Source organism: Danio aesculapii, chromosome 12 (genome assembly GCF_903798145.1).
Source record: "Danio aesculapii chromosome 12, fDanAes4.1, whole genome shotgun sequence".
In the NCBI taxonomy this organism is placed as follows: domain Eukaryota; kingdom Metazoa; phylum Chordata; class Actinopteri; order Cypriniformes; family Danionidae; genus Danio; species Danio aesculapii.
In genome coordinates, this window is record NC_079446.1 from 39,299,184 (window position 1) to 39,319,010 (window position 19,827).

The 19,827-nt window shown below is 33.6% G+C and overlaps 1 protein-coding gene across 1 annotated transcript in view; it reads right to left on the minus strand.

The window, feature by feature from the left end:
* The window catches only part of LOC130238108 (protein sidekick-2-like), a 464,443-nt gene that overhangs the window by 230,118 nt on the left and 214,498 nt on the right, over positions 1 to 19,827 (minus strand). The gene's annotated exons all lie outside the window — the stretch shown is intronic.

Sequence of the window (19,827 nt, forward strand, 5' to 3'; positions counted from 1 at the left end):
CTATATAATGGCATTATTAAAAAAAAAAGACTTTAAACTCGACTATTGAGTCTTTTGAATGAGTCAGTTGGCTCGTTTCAAATACAATATGATTCATTTGTTCATGAATCAGGTAAATATGATTCTTGAGATTTGTATGGTTCACTTTGACAACACATTTGAATCATTCTGTGGCTCATCAAATCTTTTCAGCTTCATTAAAATGCAAGTTTAGTCAAAGTTTTACTTTTTTCGATGAACGAATTTGGACAGGGGCTATCAGGCTTTTAAAAAAGCATCATACAAGTGGTTCTTTTGGCCTATGCTAATTTTATGAATCCATATGTCAGGCTTAAATGACAAAAGAGATAAATGTCATCAAAGAATCACTTTTGAATCAAATCTTTTGAGTGAATCAGTTGAACAGCTATTTTGTTTGCTTTGCTTCACACATCGGCATGCCGAGTGCATGATTGGCACTCTGTAAACCTGAGTGCTTGTGCCGTTTTATCCCAGAAAGGAAATACACACCTAAAATTGCCAGTTAGAGGGTGGTTTGCTTTCTAAAACGACACTGGCAGACATAAAACATTGTCAAATAACCGGAAATAAATGCTTTGGTCAGTTTACTCAAGAGCCGATGGCAGATAAATTACACACTATGCGAGATGCTCGACTCGCTTGCTGACACGAGCAGAATCAGGACCTTCTAGGGTGAGACGAGACTAAAATAGACACGTTATGGAAAATCTACAAGGATGTCCAAATCCAACAATGGGCCTCCAGCATGCTGGATCTCCAAACTTAGCGGTGAAGTAAGAGTTATTTGTGTTCACCACTGTGACTCCAGAAGAGGGTAATGTGTTATGAGTGTGTGTAATGAAAACAGGTTGAGTTGTTCTGTATGGCTTGTATTTCCTTAAGAAATTCCATCAGAATGAAACAAAAAAATGTTTAAAAATAATATAATATAATATAATATAATATAATATAATATAATATAATATAATATAATATAATATAATATAATACAATATAATATAATATAATATAATATAATATAATATAATATAATATAATATAAAATAATATAATATAATAGTAAAAAATGTAAAAGCAATATAGTTGCTATGATAAAATTTTAAATATATAAAAATAAATATAAAATATGTTATATATAATTATATGTACACTGTAAAAAAAAAATTGATTTCAATGGTAAAAAAACCTGTAAAAATGCTACATTAAAAATCCGTAACCGTAATCCGTAAAAGAAAACGATATGTTTCCTTAATATATACGACGAATAACCAGAATATAATTAATTCCCAGAATTCCCTGTACATCATTTTTATGCTTTTTGTTGACATTACTATAGATCTTTTTTAGTTGTTTCCCCATCAGTGATGTACATTAGAGATTGGTGTTACATCTAATGTTGATAAACAATGTTTATTTCATGACTTTGATTTTATACGTGTTACCATACTGGTGTTTAGTAGCTGTGTGAATGACACTGAGCACCTTCTATATACTGATTCTTCTATATACTGATCCACTTTTCTGCTTGTGGGAAAAGTTGTTTGTGATGAGCATTGGTTCATTATGTAACTTACTCATCATCACCTGCATAAGGCTGTGTTAATGTGTCTAACTGTGTAACAAAAGATTATTCAAAATACAGACATATTACCTCTATAAATTAAGGAAATACGGTAGTTTACAGTAAAAATGAGAAATAAATTTTAGGGTTTGTACCGTATTTTTAACGGTAAAGTACTGGCAACCACAGCTGCTGGTTTTTTACAGTAAATTTTACTGATTTATTTTTTACAGTTTATATATAAGAGCAATATCACACTCGTAGCAGTATCGGATTCTGATGGGAGGCGTGCATTGGCTCGAGGCCTTAGTGTCCCACCAGTGACAATATACAGCCATATCGTACTGCTTTGAGTGTGATATTGCGTTCATACAACAATTTGACAGCATAATTGTACATATAAAAAAATAAATCAGCCAAGAAGTCTAAAAATCCTTTTGTATGAGGAACTACTTTCTTCCGCCATTCATTCACACCTGCAGCTGACGTCAGAACAGCAGAAATCGTTGCTAATTCACCAACGCCATTTTAAAGCTAGTACTTGAATGATTCTGTAGTGTCTAAAGTGTTGACTAAACAGGTGATTTTGCTCACATTTTATTACTATAAGGCTGAACAGCATGAAATTCCATCAGTCTACAGAGATTGCTATGGTATAACTACAGCATATAAAAGAGAGAGATCGACTTAGAATGTCGATTGTTCAGCTGTAATTTAAAATTTATACTGAGTTTTTCTCCCTAAGAACTTATTATGTGGTCTCTGTCGCCATCTTGTGGCGGAACATCAACCCTCTTTGCTCGGCTCAGTATGACAGTATATGTGCTGAATCTCCAATATATATACATATATATGACATTTAAAATATAAATATTTTAAAATAGGCACTGTCTTTATAATTAAACTGCATAATTACAAACTAAACAACTACATTCTCATAAAAAAAAAAATAATATATATATATATATATATATATATATATATATATATATATATATATATATATATATAAAATTATAATAGATTAATTAATAATTAATAAATATATAATATATTTTTATTATTATCATTTGTTTAAAACTTTGCATTCTGAACTAGATAACACAATTCAATATTAACAAATAATAATAAAGTTATGTTTTTTATTTATAAAATAAAATAAAAACAATATATAAAAAACTATTAAATGTATTTATTTAAACAAAGCCCTATCCAAAAATCTGATTATTCTTTCTTTCTGATTTTATACTCATTTGTAAGTCTCTTTGGATAAAAGTGTCTCCTAAATGAATACCTGGAAATGCAAATAAACCAGCAAATAAATAATTAATTCACTAATTGAATGACTCATTAATGCAATTGATTAGACATGTTTTTAACTATTACATTTTAATAAAATATAACAACTTTTGAACTAAACAATATGTTCAATGGTGGCAAAAACAACATATTTCTTACAGAGCCCTATAGAAGAAAGATGCTTTCCCAGATGATGCAGTTGCAATATCTGTTAGCCAACAAGATCCAGCAGACAAACCTTGACCCCTCTGCTCTCATGCATTTGTCTGCTCACACAACAGCCACTCTGAACGTCGACTATGAAAACGCAGCCATGAATCAGATTCACAGACATTATTAATCTTGAAATATCTTCAATTGTAGACATTGCATTGATTTTGCTACTTGAACGAGAACAATTCCGCATGCACAGTATTGGATCTGATACCAGCCCCAGCATAGTATAATTCAGAGCCGATTCTAATCATCAAATCCAAAAAAAGCCTTTCGCAAATAATAGCCCTACAAAAGCTGCGACTTCTTTGTATTGTGTCAAAAGAGAAAGTTCCTGGTTGTTAGAGTGTTGAGACAATGACAACTGGATGTGTGTGTGTGTGTGTGTGTGTGTGTGTGTGTGTGTGTGACTAACTGCTGAACCGTACCATCAGCGTGACATGATGACAGTGGTTGTTTGCCTGTAATAGGGCTGGTGGGCGGCACAGCTCTCCACATCTTTCCTGCTGTTTTAAGGACATACTGACACTCTATGCACATTCACCACTACAACTAACAACCCACACACACACACACATGCACAACTCGTCTAAACGTCTACCATCTAATCTTCACACACAAAAAAACTGCCTTCTGGCTGTAAATGTTCAAATTTGTGTTCAAAATCAACTGAAAATGACAGATAATGAACAGCAAGCTGAGGAACTTGTAATATTTGGTTTGAGAGGGCATGTTTGTTCTTGTTTTAATGCTATTTTTAAACAAAATGTCATCTGCTCTTCTCCATATCAAATTTGCGTCTCTAAAAACACATGCATGTGCACATATTGTTCAACGTACATAATTAAATTTCTTTCATGATACACAATATTTTAGTTTCTGGTATCATGAAAGCATTCAAGCTGTGCAAAACAACATAAAAACATCATAAATGTGGTATACTTGAGCATTTGATGGCATTGTGGGAGTCATTTTAGTCATTACCACACCAGACGACAACCTTAAAACATATAGACATATAAATCTATTCTGAGTGTGCCTGACACAGGTGAGTGAGCTTGATAAACCACCTGTAGAATACACACTCCTTCATCTCTCTGACTCTTTAAGCGATAAGTTCAACTGTTTGGTACATTTGCACCAGACACTTTCTAACGATCATATCTCGGAAAACAAAACAAAATACATGCATTTATGAAGTGTGCTTCACACATGTTAGAGGACTTGACAAGCCACCTGAAGAAAGACTATTCTGTCTATTAAAAAAAGTGCCTTATAGCACTTAGGCCCAATCCCAATTCTATTTTTGTGCCTCTACCCCTACTCCTTGGCCCTTAAAACCGAGTGTGAAGGGGAAGGGTTTCAAAATTGACCCCTAAGAAATGGGACAGCACTACAACACTTGCACACGTCATCATATGTCATCGCGAGCTCCTGCTTCATATGAAATCACACAATCACGACTGTTGTAGCTATTTTAGTTGCTTTATTTTTTGGTATTTATCTTCAAGAAATCACTGAAGGCATTAGTCATGGTATCATAATGATCTAATGTGACAATAAGATCGTAACTGTACTGCGTATTTACACAGTGGCCATATTCATCTATGTAAACACAGCAAAAACAACATTAACATCATAGCAGACACTGTAAAAGGGCGTTCCCAGCCACTAGACTTTTCTGACAGGGGATTAGAGTGTTATCGAGTGTCAGAATGTTGTGGGACTACTATACAGGAGTTATTATTATGGATTATTGATAGCAAAATTTAGCGGGTTTTCTTTTTTTTTAAAGCATGATGGTAAAACACGAGCGTGGTTATGAATGTATTAGAACATGTGCTTGTTTGTTGTAAAAATTCGTAATAATGACAAAAAACTGATATGTATAACGTGATTCTTGAGGTCGAAATATATTTATTAGCCACTTTTGTTATACTTTAGAGTCATTTTGGTTGATTTCAATTGTGCTGAATCATTTGTATAAATTCCCAATTCAAAACAAATTTGTTCATAACTCAAAATGATTCTCACTCACTTTGTAAATTTTTCACTTCTTATGTCTATTGCCTCTTCTTGTCAATTGTAAGTCATGTTGGATGAAAGCATCTGCTAATTGACTAAATGTAAATGTAAATATTTAGAAAATTATATGAATGATTTGTTCATGAATCACGTGATTCTTGACTTCAAAATGTTTGTATGTAACACTTTAATGATGCTTTTGAGTCATTTTATTGCTTAATGATTTTATTCACTGTCATGCTTAGCACACCATGTTCATTATGAAAGTGAATTGGGACAAGCAAGGTTCAGAAAGAAGACAAAATCATCATAAATGTGATTCATATGACTGGTATTTTAGTTTTGAATGTAAAAAAACATTTTTGAGTGACAATTGCATCAACGAATCACACTGAGTCAAATCTTTTGAATGAATTAGTTGGTCCAGTTCAAAATTAATATGAATGACATGATTCTTGAGGTTGAAATATATCCATTAGCCACTTTTGTTATACTTTAGAGTCATTTTGGTTAATTTCATTTGTGCTGAATCTTTTGAACGAATTGTTACAATTTCAAAACTCAAATTAATTCTGAATCACTTTGCATGATTTTTGCTTCTTATGTGTATTGCCTCTTGTTGAATCACTGAATGCCGCTTCAACTGTAAAACATATTGGATAAAAGCATTTGCAAATTGACTTAATGTAAATAATTACAAAATTATATGAATGATTTGTTCATGAATCATGTGATTCTTGAGTTCAAAAGGTTAGTATGAAACACTTATGTTGCTTTTGAATCATTGTGCTGCTTTATAATTCTATTCACTGTGATGGTTGGCACATAGTGTTTATTATGAAAGTGAATTGGGACAATCAAGCTTCAGAATGATTGATGTGGTTTATGTGACTTGTATTTTATGTTTGTAATATTTAAGAAACTTTGTGATAGAAGTTTTCATCACCAAATCACACTGAGTCAAATCTTTTAAAGGATTTAGTTGGTCCAGTTAAAAACTAAAATGAATGACGTGATTCTTAAACTCAAAATAATTTTATGGCCCATTTTTGTATACTTTAGAGTCATTTTGGTTCATTTCACTTGTGCTGAATCTTTTGCATGAATCGTTCAAATTTGTTCAGATTAATTCTTACAACTCACTCACTTTGTATAAATATCACTTCTTATGTGTATTGCCTCTTCCTGTTGAAATAATCACTCAAAATAATTGTATGGACCACTTTTGTAATACCTTAGACATTTTGGTTCATTTGAATCGTGCTAAATCTTTTGAACGAATCATCCCCAATTCAAAACCAAATTCGTTCATAACTCAGGTTGATTCTCACTCATAATTCGCTCACTTTGGTCAATGAACAGATCAACGGCACTCTAAATCCCACCATTTCTGGTCGTTTTTCCATACAGAATTATCAAAAGATATGCATGGACCACATTTGAGCCATTTTGAAAAATAACAAGCAGCTTCTCTTCCCTTATCATTGAAAAGACTCTCCAGAAAAGTCTTCAAAACTCCACTTTCTCATTTCACAGAATAAACTCATGCTGTCAGATGAAAAACATTCACTAGCATGGCTCTATATCAGTTTTATTCCCTGACATCAACACATGCGCACATAAACAGACCTTAACAAAAGCCGACAAAAGATCCAACGGTTGTGTCCCTCGTATCTAATCTGACCCGCTCCATAAACAGACAACAGATATAAAAGAGACTGAAATAGCTTGCGGCCCAACACATAACACAGGCCTTACTGATATGGCTTGTGGCATTCTGGGTAAACATATATAACACCTCGGCCATGTTCCAGGACGAGACGACCCTTCAGAGCGCCTTCTTATCGAGCCACTCCATGAATAGATCCAACACGGTGAGGCCAGACGGGTCCTGACAATAACAGCTCTCTGCTAACGCCAAAACACCACTAGAGTACGAATGACTCCATCAGGAAAAACCACTTACTTTTACTGTACTGCTATGACTTGTGTTAGACTAATACATAAAAAATATAGCAATATTATAAACTTTTGCAGCAAAAAATTAACCAAATTAAACCAAAACCTTAACATCTATTTAACAAAAAAGCATAAAAGTTCCCATTTGCAACCTTTTGTTGGTTTCTGTTTTGTTTTAGATTTGTTATTAATAAAAAATAAATGATTATATGAAAATAACTTTTAGATTTTTCCTTACCTTTATATTTATAAATGAAATAAAATAATGTAAAATAAAATGAAACAAAATAAAATAAATAAATAAATAAATAAATAAATATGAGGCAATTTTTTAATGAGGATTTATTTATTTATTTATTACTTATTTTCAATTAAAAATGGTGGTGAAAATCAGTGTATTGGAATGGTTAATAAAATTATATGACATTGAATTTATGTATTTTTATCAACTTAATACAGCCTTTAAGACCTTTAGTAAGATATTTATGAATACATTAAATAAAATTAACCCTTATAGGAAATTGCCTCATAACATATCTTTTTATTTATTTTATTTTTTTGCAATTAAAAATGGTGAAAATTGGTATATTGGAATGCTTAAAAAATGTAACGATGCTGAACGAACTTCAACTTAAATTATTTAAAAAAAAAATAAATAAATAAAATAAAATAAAAAACTCTCTTATAAAGGTGTTCTAGTGTCCCTTCAGACAGTAATGAGTTGAATGAATTATTGAGTCTGACATGACATCTCCAATGAAGCAACAGGCCATTAAGAACATCTCAAATAGCCACCCCAAAGTCTTTCTTGTACCTCAAGTCTTTAACTGTAGGTGAGCTCCTTTTAAATGGAGCCCCATTGTGCTATTAAATCACTCTGTGGTGTTTCTACAGGCAAGTTGTATAAAGCCTGCTGGTGTCGCATTAAATGGCTTCCCTCGCTGCCTGTTACACAGCTGACACACCACATCTCTAATTGCTAACACTGATCTGTCTGTCTTTCTGTCTGTCTGTTTATCTATCTATCTGGAATAAAAGCAGCTTTCATTTTTAATACAGTTTTTAAAGGTCAATATTTATGCTGCCTTAAGAATGATGTATTATATGATTTGCTACATATCTGTCTAATGACTTGCTTAATTAACCTATCTTGCGTAGTTAACCTTGTTAACCTTTTTAAGCCTTTAAATTTTACTTTAAGTTGAATACTAGTATCTTTCCAGCAAAATAACTGGAACAAAAATCATTATGTACTTATTATATTTATGTCTACAATTATGTATCTATCATGAAAATGATTAGTTTATTAAAAAATAAATAAAATAGTTTAGTAGAAAACTTTTGTTTGAAACATGTTGACAAAATCTTCTCTACTTGGAATATTTTAAAACCGGTATATAATTTTGATATAGAATTCCTCAATATGACACTTTAAAATAAGTTAAATAAAAAAAAAAAGATTAAAAATTAAGAAAGAAAGAAAGAAAGTCAATGATGTGTTCCATTTGAATCACATTATTGTGTAAACTATTCGCTTGCCAATTCTCTTTCTTTAAATACATATACCAGAAAAGCATCATCATCATCATCAGGGCTCTGAGTGTGGCTCTGAATGTTCACATCCAGCTGTGTAGGGGCTGAAATAATTGCAGAGTGAATCCAGATAATGTCATGGACATGAGACGGTTAATAATTCATGGCCTCAGACGAATGAGAGAGAGAGAGAGAGAGAGAGAGAGAGAGAGTGTGTGTGTGTGTGTGTGGGTGGGTGGATGGATGGAAACAGTGGCTGATGTTTCAGCCAAAGGCAATGGGAAGTGATGTAGAGTGTCTGAAAACACTTAAAAACAGCGTTGATCTCACAACCCAGTGCCACAGTCAGTAAGGACAAAGATGAGGAGCCCCTGCGGCCCCCCAGGACGCAATGAAGAAAGATCTGAATACATGCAAATGATTCTTTGTCTTGAAAATAGCCATTTGAGGGATGGATCACTCCCAATTGAATATTCTGTCATCATTTACTCACCCCTCATGTCATTGAAAAAGTGCAAAGCTTTCATCCTTCAGTGAAAAGAAAAAGCTGAGTGTGGTGTATTGGTTAAATGAAGCACATTATTATATCTTTATTATTTTAATAGACAATTTGACAATTTAAAAATGCTGCAAATAAACTTAATTAATTGCAATTGATGGATTCCACTGCTTTAACATCAATGGACAAAGCTCAGCAAGCACACAACATCATAAGACATTAATATTAGGTTAGATTTTAGTCGTGACATCAGGTGACAAATTCAATGTCTAGCTAGTATCTAATGCTGTGTACACATTAGACACGAAACACACAAATAAATCCCTCTATTTGGACGTAAATAGACACGTGAATCTTTTGAGTTTACCCGCTTAATTCCCACATCAAATTCACTTCACAATAGACACGGATTCACCTCATGGACAGGGCTTCTCTTTGTCTTGTAACTCTAGCTTCGCTGCTAAATGGCTAACATGGATTTTATCTCAGGAAACCAACAACAGGCATTATGTAATCATGCCTCTACAAAAAAAGCTCATGATTGGTTAATGCAGCGCGAATATCCGCTGAAGTTTAGATTTTACAATTCGAGCGATACACCCTTTAAGCACGTCAAACACGCAAAACTCACGCCGTCTCATTAGTGCGAATCGCGTAATTCGCAATGCCGGATGTCTATTCATGTCTTCGGATTGACTTTATGATTAACGCAGCATTAGAACAACGTTATTTTGACATCCAATAATGACGTCAAAGGACGTTGATATTTGGTTGATTTTAGGTTTGATGTTGGACATTGATGTCACACGATTTTCCTTTCCAAACAAAATGCAACATCCCCACGACGCTGGGGTCAATCTGATGTCATGTTGACGTCCTGTGCCTCCTGGGAAGATTCTTAGAGTGTGCAAAACATTTCTTTCCATTTTAAGAATTATCTGCACACTAAGGGGGTATTTACAATAGGGCTGCATGATATTAGAAAAAGCTGACATTGCAATATTTAGTTTTTCTGCGATACATATTGTGATATGAACATCATTACACTGGATGAATTGAACAGCTCTATTTGGAAAGGTTTTATTCATTTAGATAGATTGGGATGATCAAGTCTTTTTCTATGCAGTGGGTTTGCATAAATTAAAATAAATTACAATATAAAAATGCAACAGAGCAAAGATAAAAGTGAAATAAACAGTGCTTGATGGTTTTCTGGAGAGTCTAACAGTTCTAATGTAGAGGTATTGAACAATCAAACATAAAATAACATGGTCATCATTGTATAAATTATTTTCAAATAATAATATTTAATAATGTACTCATCTTTTTATCTTTAATAAACAATCTAATCCTGTGATATGACTATTGCGGATGCACACATTGCGATACTGATGCTAAATGATTGATTTGCAGCCCTAGTTTACACTACAAACTTTTCAGACAAAAAAGGAAACTTTTTATGCATTTTGTCCAGTCGGTTACACAACAATGCTGTACTGTGCAGCATACTTCTGAAAACGGGTTTCAAAGAGGATGTTTGTGGTATGTATTCATTGTCAAGTCCATGTAAACACCCAAAAATGAGAGTCTTTGAAAACAATGATATCATGTGTCTGCATTGTAGAGCTGTGAACCTACACTGGTCTCACGGTTCGGTTACAATTATCATGCCATCGATTCAGTTCAATTCGATATTGGTGCATCACGGTGCATTGACGATGCTTTCCATACAGTTTTATAATTTCTTCACAGCAGCAATTCTTGTATTACACTGTATAAATATATTTATATACTAATTGTAATACATTACAATACAATATATTCTGTCCTTTACTAAACAGTCAGATATATAAACTGTACCTTTAAACAACATGAGCATTTATAGCAAATAATATAAACAAATATAAATATACTGCTCGCTTTCTGAGCCTTGTCTACCAAGTTCTCTTACACCCCTTTGATTGGTCACGCGCTCAAAAGAAATGGCTGCGATTGGCTCTTGCGCTCTGCGCTCTTCACAGATGAGTGACACTGACAAACGACAGTGGCGATCACAGCTGATCCATGATAGACGCAGTGGAGAAAGCTCTGCAGACACGCTGCAGAAGTATTGCTGTAACAGTCGAGAGGAGAGGAAAAGTCATGCCAGCAGGTCAAATGGGCCAGAGTGAGAAAGAGAGAGCAATGGAGCTTACTTTCATTCTCTCAATCGCAGTGAAGGGGTTTCTGCTGTAAGTGTCAGTGAAAGACTGATCCAGAAAACACATACGCAGTGGAATTGTGCATAGTTTTTGCGCTTTTAAGAAGTTGGAGCATTGTAAACACTCGCGTTTGCCTCCCTCGCCATAGTAAGCTACGGCAACATAGCGCATATGAGATGAATGATGTTACTTTATAATAACCAGTTATGATTATTACTGAACCGATACCGAATTGTCTGAATCTGCATCGCGGTGCACCGAAGAAACGATTAATTTTGGCACCCCTACTGCATAGTACATTTACTTTTAGTCATATAGCAGACACTTTGTCCAAAGTGACCTACAATTTATGAGGCATTTAGTGATTCAAGAAGAGGCAATACACACAAGTGCTGATTATACAAAGAAAGTGTGTGAGTGAGAAAAGTGTTTCTACAGTGGGTTTGTCAAGCCCACTCATCTGTGTGAAGCACACTTCATTAATGCACTTTTTTAAAAAGAGATATGGAGTGATTGTAAAAAAAGTGTCTGGTGCAAAACTGGTGAAAGTGTCAGTTAAAGAGTCAGAGAGATGAAAGAGTGTGCTTTTTCCAGGTGGTTTGTCAAGCCCACTCACCTGTGTGAGGCACACTCAGAATTGCATAATGTTTTGAGGTTGTCGTGTGGTCTAGTGTGGTGTGTATGTCCTGGTTTTGTTCAAAGAATTCAGGTGATCGCAGAAGAGACAGGTTTTCAGTTGTCGTTTGACTGATACTAGTGAATCAGCAGTCCGTGTGGGAATATATGTATAAATAGTACATATTTAAGTGAGTGTAGATTAAAAGGAAGCAGAACATGCAGACGGAGTACATGACAGTGTGGTTGTTGCTCAAGTATTTGCTAATGCTTCATCAGCAAAGTGTAGATTTACCTCACATTATAAGCAAAAGTGTAGACGCATCATACAGACACAGCAAATTGTACCCACACAGACACAGCGCAGAGCTGCTCACAGCACGTCATTGTCACTTCACTACAGATACTGTTTACTAGCAAGGTGACAGCACCAAACACTGGCTTGGCATACCTAAAGTTTTTGACCATTTTCACATATTTATAAATGTGAATTATTTTGAAAAAGGCTGTTGAGTAAACCTAAAAATAAATAAATAAATAAAAGGGAACAACATTTTTCTATTTTTTTGCCTACATTGCAGTCTTTTAAAGACAGAAAATTATCCTTTGAAGAAATTGTCATAAAAAAAAATTATAAAAACTCCGCAAGAATCAAAAGATTCGTCATTGGCATCAATATTTCCATTTCCAAAAACCTTTAACATTCATGGACTATTTTTTATCCCACAAAAGTTTCTTTAAGGTAAAAAGGTTACACTTTATTTTACATCAAAGTAAAGTAAAAAAAAATCAAGTAAAATGTAATTTTTACACAAGTAAAAATTGTGTTCATATTGTACTGTAGAAAACTTTAGGGCTTGTAAGCTGGGGTACAGGTGATGTTAGGAACAGGTTTGGTGGTATGGGTAGGTTTAAGGTGTAAGGCATTACATGAAACTATTTTGAAATGAAAGTAAAATGGCTGTACATTTATACATAATAAGAGTATTGTACCAAATGAGGCATTTAAATGTATGTGCAGTAGTTAATGTGACTTAAAATTAAGTGTAACCAAATGTTCTTAAAAGATCCAAAAATACTACCACTATGGTATGTCATTAAATGGTATTTCATGGTATCACTGTAAAAAAAAAAATCATTCACTCTGGCACCTTCAGTTTTAAGAATGTTGCTAGCTCTGGGAAAATGTTTTGGAAATGTTTCAGTGCAATGCTAAAAAGGTTCGTTGTAGTAGAAAAAGCTTTGCTGGATTACAAAAATGTTGTTCACATTAAAATACTTTAAGATGTTTAAATGTTTTCCATGGAGGAATTGAAAATCCAACAGGTTTGTAAAAAAAATAAAACTAAGCTAAACATTATCTTTTTAAACTTTCAAACTCACCCTAAACTCAGAAAAACAGACAATGTGCTATTTGTCATTGTTTGACCCTTTCTCTCCATTCTGTCGCCGGCAGCTGTTTGGATCTACATCATAAAACCCTAAAGTTTCTAACACAAACAGTGACTTCAGACTGACGCAGATGGAAGCAGCTTTTCGTCTTTTCTCCCATGTCAATCTCTGACAGAATCTCATACATCAACCCGCGGCTCAGACAGGCTATGAATAGCGCCACTATTTTGCACGGTCAAGGCCACAGACGATACAACAACAGGAGATGCTGAGGAACAATGACAGAAATAAGATGCTTCATGAAGGGCTAGAGGTCTGACCCGGGGTGAGAGATCAACGTGTCCATGCCAAATGTGTGTGTGTGTGTGTGTGCTCAGGTTGAGATGAATGGATAGCAATTGATCTTCACTGATTTGACAGCTTATTTTCCCATTACTATTCTTAACATTATGTTAATATTTAAGGTACTTCTACAAAAAAAATCTAATATATATAAACTATATATATATATAAATTCAAAATTGTATATTTAATCAAGCACAATGAACGTAAACTATAAGCCAACGTAAACAAAACCAAACTAACAACATACAGTGGGGAAAATAAGTATTGAACACGTCATGTTTTCTTCCTGGAAATAATATTTCTAAAGAAGTTGTTATCATGTAATTGTACCAGATTTTGGTAAAACCCAAACAATCGAAACATAAAAAATAAAAAAACAAAATAAAACAAAAAAAGATATGTTTAATAACAATGTAATGACACAAGGAGAATGTACTGAACTACTGAAACATATTTATTACTTTATATAAAAGTTTTTTTTTTTTTTGATGATGGCAGCTTAAAGATGCCTCTCATATGGTCACATGCACTGCTCAGATGTGATGTTTTTTTCCCCAGACTTCAACAGAGTGTAAAAATCTTGATTCTGTGGGTCTCTTCTATTAAATCTGATCTTTATTTTGTATTTTCTATTGGATTTGAGTTAGGTGATTGGCTGGGCCATTCTACAGCTTGATTTTCTTTCTTTGAATGCATTTGCGAGTTTCCTTGGCTGTGTTTTGGATCATTGTCTTGCTGAAATGTCCACCCTGGTTTCATCTTCATCATCCTGCTAATGAAGATGTTGAAGCAGCTAATATCCTGAAGCAGCTAATATCCATTTACACTGAGGAAGGGCAGAGAGTTGCTGAAAAACAATTAAGAGATTTCAGTTGCTGTCTGAGTTTTCACTGCCTTTCTACACCTTCCTTTCTTCATGTGTTCAATATTGTTTTCTCTGTCATTTCATTTTATTACACATAACTTAATTTGTAAACTAATTAATATTGTTCTCTTTGCTTATATGCATCTGGTGAAAAGGTCAACAGCATCTTTAGAAATGTTTCCTAAGAAAAACAGTGACATATTCAATACTTATTTTCCACGCTACATTTAAACTAAAACTAAAATATTTAAAAGCTACACAAAACAAAAAAATGAAACAACATAAAACAAAAAAAATCAAAACTAAAAACAAAGAAAAACAAAATACAGACAAAAAAAAAAATCAAAACACAAAGTAAAACAAAACTATACAAAAAAGAACCAAAGCAAAAAATATAAATAAATAAATTATATATATATATATATATATATACATATATATATATATATATATATATATATATATATATATATATATATATATATATATATAAGAACATAAGAAATCAAACAAACAAACAAACAAACAAATAAATAAATTATTTATAAATATATATATATATATATATATATATATATATATATATATATATATATATATATATATATATATATATATATATATATATATATATATATATATATATATATATATATATATATATATATATATATATATATATAAATAATTGGGATATGTATTTGTTTGGTTATTTATTTATTTATTATAAATAAATAAAACAAATAAATAAATAAATAAATAAATAACAAACAAACAAGTATACAACCTAAATGAATAAATAAATAAATAAATACATAAACGAATTAATAAATACATAAATAAAAATAATAATAAATAAATAAATAATTAAGCAACACAACACATTAGGAATAAAACAAAACACATTAATACATAAACGCTACACAAAAATCACAAAACACAAAGCAAAACAACACAAAAGCAAAAACAAAATTTAAAGCTACATGTTTGATGGCAGATGAAAGAGACTTTAGTTATAATTAATTACTATTATGTAATGACAATCCTGCTAATATCTTAATCTCAAATGTAATCACTAATATTTTCACTACATCTTTTGCATGTTAATTGCATGTTCCTACCAAAGTAGATCCCCAAAATGCATCATTTATAGGGCTTGATTACTGTAGCTATTAACCTAGAAATCTGTAGCTCCATTGGTGCAGTTTTATATTATGCAATCTTTTTATATGCATGAGTCAAACAGGCAGGTAACATGTTCAGGCTGTGGGCAGTTATATATGTTCAGGGATATGAAGGCCTGTACTATTTTCCTCAGGCTATATTTTCTGCCTCCATTGCTAATGTTAATTAAACTGTGCACTAAACAGGTCCCTTGTGCAAATCCAATTACATTTTTCTTGTTTATTTTCCTCCACGCAATTTCTTTTTCATCAGTATAAGATGAAGATGAAGTGCAAAATCTGAAATAGTCGCACTGAGAGATATGAAATCAACACTGTAAGATTAAATATTAATTGTTCCTATTTCAGTTTCTCTCTATACTGCAAGAAAAAAATTATTTCATCCTTAGTGTTTTTTTTATCTTGTTTCAAATCCAAATAGCTAAAAATGTGTAAATCAAGAAGCATTTTCTATTAAACGCTAAAAATTCTAAAATATTATCTTCTTTTCAGAAAAAAAATAGTCAAAATTAAGTGAGTTTTCCCCTGAAACAAGTTAAATAAACAGCCAAAGGGGAAAGTAAAATACTGTAAACATATTTCAAAGCAAAAACAAGCTTATGTTTACCCCTGTTATATTGGGGTGGGGAAAACGGAGATGAGGATCCACGTGCAGTTTAAGGGTGCTTTCACACTTGTGGTTCGGTTCATTTGGTCCGGACCAAGGGCAACAAATGATACATGGTAGCATTTTTCTGCCGTTTTGGGTCCTTTTCACACCACACTAATTGCTTTGGTCCGAACTAATTGAAAAGAACCAAAATGCAGTCATGTGACAAAATCCACATCACTCATTGGTCAGATGTTATTGAACATATTTCCTACACTGCTTTTCGATTGGTCAGAAGTAACGTGGAAAAATGCCAATGAATCTCCCTCAAGTAAACAAACCGGCAGACACAAAATGTCGCTGCACTGTCTGATTGTATCCCTGGTCATAGTATACTATATAGTTTGTAAACATCACTTTAGATAAACTATTCATTTTGAGAATGAAGCCCAGCTGCAACAATGTTTTAATGCATTGCAATCGGCAAAGGCGTTAGGAGGAGGCATAAATTAATTTAGCTAAACTGCAACATGGTCTTCTTCTGCAAATACTAACGGTCTATCAGGTAATGTTTTTCCCCCCTCTTTCTGTTTAAAATGATTAGTAATGCGCTGTCAACAAGTATTTTTCCTCCAGACCCCATAAGATGGGACAGCGCATTGGACTATGGCAGCTGGATTAGTCCAAAAGATGCGGTACTTTTTGCGGTTGGGTCTGTTTTAATTCGGATCATGTACTCACCACAAATGAACTGCTCCAGGGTTCGTTTGAAAGCGTACCAAGACCACCTCTTCAAGTAGAGCTTGGTATGTTTTTTTGGTCCGCTTTTGGTGCGCACTCGAGTGCGATTGCTACATTCACACCTGCCCAAACAAACTGCAACAAAAGGGGAAAACGAACTCTAGTACAATTCAACCGAACTAATTATGGCTGGTGTGAAAGCATCCTAATAATCAAGAGTAGTCAGACAGGCAATGGTCAAAAACAGGGACAAACAGTAGCATGAGAGTAATCCATAGAACGTGGTCAAAATAACAGGTAAATGGTCAGCATAACAGCAACAATAAAACAAAACAAAGGTCAAAAGGGATGATTGATGCAAAACTGACATTTCAGTCTCGAAGCTCAAGTGTTTCAAAACACTGCAACGAAGCACCAGGTCCCAAACACCAGGTCACGTGACTAAAATGATTTGAAGCACCCAGGGTCGCAAAAAAAAAAAAAAAAAACTCTATCCCATGTAGCCTAGTGGACTGTGCATAACTGGGCTGCAAAAGTCCTGAGTTCAAATCCCCACTTGTACAAATACTGTGAAATTATGATGACTAGATGCATTTTAAAAATGTTACTTTTTATGACCAAAACAAGGCATGTTTATTGACAAAGGGTTTATTTTGATGTCAGACCAACATTACAAGAACAGAGCATTTAAATAATGATGTGTATAATTGCATCACCTTGGATTCGAAGCCATTATCTCTGTATGCTAATCTGGATCTGTCACCGCCACCCTAAATTACTTGAAACCTAAATTCTACAACGTGGGGTTTAATACCTTAATTTACTTAACTGTTTATTTGCTGAAGCTGTTAAAGAGCAATGCATAAAAATGACCACTATATGTCACTGTAGAGATGAGTTTCGAAATGTTTCGAAGCTTCGACACATTTGTTTCGAGTGTTTCAGTGTTTCATGAAACTTTGCTCACCACTAGGTAATCCAAAGACTGTGATCAAAATAGCAGTCAAGTGGTCAGGACAAGCAGCATAACAGCATAAACAATAAAACAAAACAAAGGGAAAAAAATAAGGGAAGGCAAAAAGGCTCTGAAATGCTAACAGTGAACAAGACTCAGCCAAGTGTGTGAGAATGTGAGGTGAGTAAACAGTCTGAGTAAAGAGTCAATCATGAGTTTCAGCTATGTGTGTGTGTGTGTGTGTGTGTGTGTGTGTGTGTGTGTGTCTGTGTGTCTGACGATTTTCAGCTGTGGCAAGAGTGATAAATGCAAAGACTTCTGGGAGTTGTAGTTCATATCAGTGGCACATGTGTAGTTCTCCAGCAATCTGCACAGGCTAGATCGCTGGTGATCATGACAACCTCGTTGGCAGATTAGTTTACTTGTTTTAAGGAAAAACTCTAGAAACAAGATGGTATTTTTTGTTTATCTAGAAAATGCTTCTTGATTTAAAAACTTTTAGATAGTTGGACTAGAAAAAAGACAACAATTTGAAGTAAGAAATGCATTTTTTTGCAGTGTACTGTTGAACACAAATGAAGGTAGGACAAAGAATGCTAGCCATTGACTTCCATAGTATTTTTTTCCTACTATGGAAGTAAATGACCACCATTTCCCAACATTCTTCAAAATAGATTCATTCCAGTCTAAAGCTGCAGTCACATTGGACGTTTCTCCCCACAGACTTCCATTCATACGCACCTGAATGCATCAAACTGAAAACGCAAGCTTGTGCAACAAGTTTCGGAGTTCACTGCGTAGCAAAGTTTAAGCTTGTTGAACTCTGACTTGCCTGAGCCTAATTGAAGATCGAAGATCAAAACATGACCTCTCTGGACAGAAATTAAAATATGGAACAATCGCACGCTTTTATAAATGTCTAATTATCTTGATTAATCCCGCACCTTTTTGAAGCGCCGTATAACAACATTTTGTATGCTCAAACTCTAGTATGACCGCGGCATAAAAGAGGAAGGAAAGTCATGTTTGGAGTCACTTGATGGTCAGTAAATAGTAAGGAAATTTTAATGTTAAGGGCTTTTCTTTTGCTATGTGATTGGTGGAGGCCATACTGTCTGACTTTAATGTTAATTAATTGCTAGTTTGAGCTTTATCTTTATTTGTATTTAAATGAATCTCAGTGTATTGGGAAACGTTATGCCCTGATGAATACTCGTACGCTGAAACATGAACAGAATACATTTTTTATCTGACTCCATTCTCTGAAATGTTTAGTTTCCAGCGTTGCTGGCTTTGCTTTTAAAATATCTCAGACTTTCTCATTCTCTGCACCAGAATAAGCTTAATATATATCTTTAGAGAACGCTAAGGTTTAAGTGCTATTACCTGAGAAAGAGAGAATGAAACACTTATATTTAGCACTCTAAATATAATGTGAAAATAGTCTAAATGTATTTCTCTGACAGAAAAATGAATATATTCTTTAAAATCCAAGCAATGAGGCAAAGGAAGACTTTAAATAAACCCCCAAAAAATCCCCCATATGGAATTTGAGCAACCATATAAAAGACACAAGAACACATATTTCCTAAAGGGTGAATGCTTGGAAGAAATATGCATATTTTAAGACATATACACAACAAAATGAGAGAATTAAGCGTTTGGGTGTTTTGAGCTACAGTGTGTGCATGCCAGTGTATTGTGGAGTGGATTTTTAGAGTTGTTTTTTAATATAATTCTCTGCATCTTTTCAAAAAACAGCTGGAGTTGTTGTTTGTCCCGCCGCGGTTTGGCATGGAAGCGCATGCTGCCACTGAAAATGAAAACTCT